The 5,112-nt window shown below is 39.9% G+C and overlaps 1 protein-coding gene across 2 annotated transcripts in view; it reads left to right on the forward strand.

The window, feature by feature from the left end:
- The first annotated feature begins 62 nt into the window (after positions 1–62).
- Positions 63–5,112, forward strand: part of MTHFS (methenyltetrahydrofolate synthetase) — a 53,587-nt gene continuing 48,537 nt past the window's right edge. Inside the window, exon 1 of one of the 2 annotated variants that reach the window (XM_045285844.1) lies at positions 63–137. The gene's annotated coding sequence lies outside the window, so the exon portion shown is untranslated. Of the gene's footprint in view, positions 138–2,370; positions 2,458–5,112 lie in introns of those variants that run through there. The other variant, XM_004700030.2, reaches the window with a different exon arrangement.

Genomic DNA, 5,112 nt, shown 5'->3' on the forward strand with positions numbered 1-5,112 from the left:
CTCCAGCGTGCGTGCCTCTCTTGGGCTCGCGCGTTGGTACCGCTGGTGTGCGCACGTTTTACGGGCTCACGCAAAGCCCTTCGAGGGTGTAGTGGTGTTTCGGGTCGTGGTCGCTGGAAGTTAGGGCAGGAGTGAGCGTAGGTGGTGGGTGACAGATTTCTCTCCGGGAGGGGAATTTGGGTGGGCTGGTGTCCCCTGTGGCGGTTGAGAAGTTCTTAATTGAAGTAATAGAGGGTGCGCAGGTGACAGGGGGCTGGTTGAGCAGAAAGATCTTGTGGCGGAGAAAAGGGGGTGGGGGTGGGGCACTTGAGCGCCAATGCTCCTTAATGAGCCCTTGGTCAGTTATGAGTAAAGGCCCAATCACATCAGTAAAATGCAATTCCTTCAGTTCAGGGAATGCTCAGAAAGGATGGAGAGACGCCAAAGAGCAAGAGAGATTGACTGTATTTCGTTGGAGCACATGTGTGGGTTTTGTGTTCAGCATTGCCGTGTCGGAGAAGCGTCAGTGCAAAGAATTTTCCTGTCACATAATAGTTGAATATTAAATATGTGTGTGGCTGCCCCCAAAGTAGGAAGCAGGAGGGAGAAATTAGGGAAATGACTGAGATTTCCCTTGTCTCTTGGTTAGGAGATGTCAATTTTGTTTCTAGGTCTTTCATCAACCCATTTGGTATCTACAGGGGTATGGCTAAAGATATTGCTACAAAAGTCAGAAACCTTATTAAAAATCTCAAAAGGTGACCCTGTTGTTTCTCAGCATATCCTCCTGGGTATTTCCATGTCAAACCCACAGATTCTGTGCTTTCCAACTTAACACCAGGTCACAAAGAGCAGGTTAGGCATATTTTAAGGGACTCATTTTAAATGATCGTCCTTTTAAATGTTCTCTGGGTTTTGGGAGTAAGTCTGAAGGGGCAAGATCAGGGATGCAGGGTGGATGGGGTAAGATTTTCCCATGAAATTACTATATAGGACGGTCCTTGGTACCTAGAGAATGAACTCACACATAATTGTGAGGAAAGTTGCTGCACTGGCAAGTGTTTTGTTCTGTTGTGGGTAAGGGGGGCTGTGAGTCAGGTGTTCCTAGACACAAGGAATATTGGAGCTGGGGCAGAATTGGAGGGGGTGGGAAAAATGATGAATTCAGTCTGGTTTCTCTGTCTTGGTAGGTAGAATCTGTACACTCTGGGTGGATTGACAGAGTGACTGCAACGATGGGATCACTCATAACAATTGTGAGGGTGCTGCTTTCTGCTGTACATGGGGTTGCCTCCTCCTTTTGTACATGGGCGGGGGCTCGCTAGGAGCCAGAACTGCCTTGATGGCCTCTTAACAACAGTGGGAACAGTGACTATATGGAGGCAGAACTGCTGACGCAAGTGACACCTTAGAGCTGATAGCAGAGAAGGAGAGAGAAAAATAAAAAAAACACCCTCTATACTCAGTATTAAATGCATTTTACACCATAGGAACAAACATCCATACACATACGTTTTTTGTAACACAAGGTTTATTCTCACCTGTACAAGAATTGTCAGTATTTTTTGGTGTTAGTTTATTTCTCTGAAATCAGACACTTGGTTTTAAGACCAACCGATACATCATGGCCTGAAAGATCAATGTACAACAAAGGTTAGTGAAGTACATTGGGACTCTAACAGTGTTTGGCTATAGTGGGGATGAAGTGATGCCCTCTTCCCTATAACTAAACAAAGCCATATTTATGCATGTTGGCACAGCATCTTATAATTTAGAAATTTGTCAGAAAAGTAATAAAATATACAGTAAAGAAGTTCAACTTTATCCATATCTAAAATGAGGAAATTGGTATCTTTTTCTTTTTCCACTTCATTTTGTAGTCTCTGACTACATATTATCATATTACATATAACATATATTGTCAAGTTTTATGGTAGTCTGTTTGTGACTATAATACAGAACATTATATGTGCCTGATTTATAGATTTGAAATTCTAGTAAATATTTTGAAAATATAAAATTTACTTACTGTAGAACAAAGTTGTATGATGGAATCTGTAAACATTTTGAATCTGTAAATATCAAATATTTTGAATCTGTAAATATTTTAAATAAACATTATACCCTGTAGAACCACATTTTATGATTGAATCTGTAAGAAAGGATTAGTAATTCTATGTCACTAGATATGTGACATCAAGGGAAATGCTATAAGCATCAATACCACCTATTTTCTTATATTCTGCTGTTCATCCCAAATCATGTTTTTTTAGCTTATACTTATTGGGACCATAAGTAAATAATGCACCTCTTTGATTTTCTCAGTTTGTAATTGCTTTTCTCTTTGCTAGAACAAGAATGAATTCCTAGTATTTGTGTCTATTGAAATGAATCTTCATTCTTCTTGAAAGCATTCGGATGTCTTCTCCCTCTTTGTACAGCCATTGTTCTGGAGTTCCTCCTTGACTCTTTTTCTGGGTAAGGGTTATGTCTTGAAATAAATACCTTCCACCTTCTGGGATTTTTTTTTCTCCCAGAAAATGTATGTGAGGTAAACTTTTTAATATTTTGAAAATTATGTTTTTAAATACATGTTTTAAAAAGTCCACTACATATGTACAAATATGCTTAATATAATTGATGCATGGATTGTTATAAGAGCTGTAAGAGTCCCCAGTAAAATGACCTTTAAAAAAATCTGTATTATACTTTCATGCTTCTTTGATAGTTTGGGTGCCAATTTTAAAATTATTTGCCCCTTGTTCTTTTTTGTATATTGGACTCCATTCAGGCTAAACACCAGTGTCCTTTTTTGTTGGACAAATAAGGGGCTTTAGATAACTTGTGGAAAAATGGAATTAAAAGATAATGGGCTTTTTTCACAGATTTTCGAAGCCCCACAATGTATCTTTGATTATTTCTTCTTGGGGATTATTTGGAATTCCTGTTAACCAAATAATTAGAATATCCTAGATTGATCTTCTATGTGTTGACACTTTTTACTCTAATCGTCCCCATTTCTTTGTCTTTTTTCTAGTGTGAATCCTAAGTTGTAAACCCTAAATTGTGTAACCCTAAATTAGTGTAAACCCTAAATTGTGCTCATTTTGGCAATATGAATTTTATTTCCTAATTATTGTTTCCTATTTTATGACCACTGCTCTTTTATTTTGCAGCCTGTTGTTTTCTTATCCAGTCTTTATCTCTTTACTGCTCTGCTTAATCAGTGACATTCAGTGTCACTATTGATAGGCTTGGCTTTGCTACTATCAGTTTGATGTACCGTTTTGTGGTGTATTTGGCTTCTTTGCTCTTCCTCACTGTTGTTTTCTAGCTGCAGTAATTTTAATGACTCTGGGAAAACGCATTAGACTTTTCAGAAACAGTCTTTGTTCTCTGTCTTTCCTCCTGGGTCATTTGTGTTTGCTGCTCTTTCAGGCTCCTGTTTTGTGTGTTAGGCGCCCTTGTGGTGCAGGGTTCAAAAGCAGTCAGCTGCCAATCCAAAGTGCATTCACTCAGGCTGACTAGTGGCCCTGCCAGAGAAAGTTCTAGACAGTGTTCCTGCCGCGGGCATTCCATGCAGCCCTCCCACTCTTCCTGATATGGTTGCTGTGGGGTGGAGTCAACTTGATCCATTTGACAGCAGTGTTGTTCTTTTAAAGATTATTTTGTGTTTTGGATTTTCAAGTGTGTGATGATTATTGCCTGTACATAGTTTTGCTGAAAGCTGTGGGGATTTCATCTGCTTGTGAAAGTCCCTTTGGGATTGTATGGGGGGAATGCGTTCAGCCTTCACTGCATCTGTGTGGGCTGAGCGCAGCGATCTATTCTGCCTTGTCTGTACATACTGTTGCGTCTTTCAGTGTCTTAGGGAAATTAGTCAGATCTCTATTCTTAGTGCTGTAGTAGAGTTTCTTTTTTGGTGCTTCTTTACTGTCATGTAAATGAGATTTAAGGAAGGAGAGAAAAGGTAAATTTGTATCGTCTCACACTAAATTTTAACTGATGTTTATAACTATTTACTTAACTTTGATTTCCTGTATTCCCCGTGCTCACTTTTCTACATGGTAAGGTTCCAAAGACCGAATCTTTATGGGAAAACTGGAATTATGTAAAAATGGAGGATGACCACATCAAATCATGAAATGGAGGATGATGGCGTCATTCTATAATGGCCAAATGACGATTCCATCATTTAAAAAAATTGAGCATCATAATCCTGCCAAGCTGACACAGGACCTTAGCCATCTCAGCCAGCGCTACCCTTACCTCGCACCTTGGTACTCATTACTGCTAGATGTGTATCAATAATGCTCAAAATAGTTGCACAGTAGATTTTTTTCCCCATTGTAAATGTGAAACGTTGGATGAGAAGATTGTCGATAAGGGAGGGGTAGGTGTGGTCGCTTCTAAAGAGAGCAAGGGAAACATTTTGTCTCTCTACTTTGGCTATCAAAAGCCTCAAGTCTGCTCAAGGGCTAGATTTCATATTTTCATTTGTTTTACCTATTGTAGGTTTCATGAGAATTTTATAATTTTTACAAAGGTACACTCTACTTAGACTCTTTTTATCAGGAGTAACTTTCGATACCTGTGTCTTTTTGCCACTCATAGTTCAAAGATGCTTTTGCAGTATCTTTTTTCCAGCCCTGAGCACAGGAAAGAACAGTAAAAAAAAAAAGGGGGGGTCGAGTGGAGGGAGAGGAGTCTGTGACTTTTTGCCACTCATAGTTCAAAGATGCTTTTGCAGTATCTTTTTTCCAGCCCTGAGCACAGGAAAGAACAGTAAAAAAAAAAAGCGGGGGTCGAGTGGAGGGAGAGGAGTCTGTGATTGAGATTGTTTCCATTATGTAGGCAAAGCTCATTTCTCTTTTGCCTGATGAGCGATTACATTGGCTTTGAAGGGCTTCTGCTGCCCTGGTCCTCCTCCTCATAACCTCCCATCTGCTTTTAGTGAGTCTCTGTCTCTCCAGGAGATCCCACTGCCCCTTCCTGTGGACCCGCACGCACCGAGGAGGCTTACTTAGGAAACAAGATGAGGGTAGGTAGAATAAAGATACCAAGGGCTCAAGTAGAAAGCAGATGTTTTGAGAAGGATGATGGCAAAAGATATACAAATATGCTTGACACAAT

Source organism: Echinops telfairi, unplaced genomic scaffold (assembly GCF_000313985.2).
Source record: "Echinops telfairi isolate 266 unplaced genomic scaffold, ASM31398v2 ScPeMD7_7475;HRSCAF=8513, whole genome shotgun sequence".
Taxonomy (NCBI): domain Eukaryota; kingdom Metazoa; phylum Chordata; class Mammalia; order Afrosoricida; family Tenrecidae; genus Echinops; species Echinops telfairi.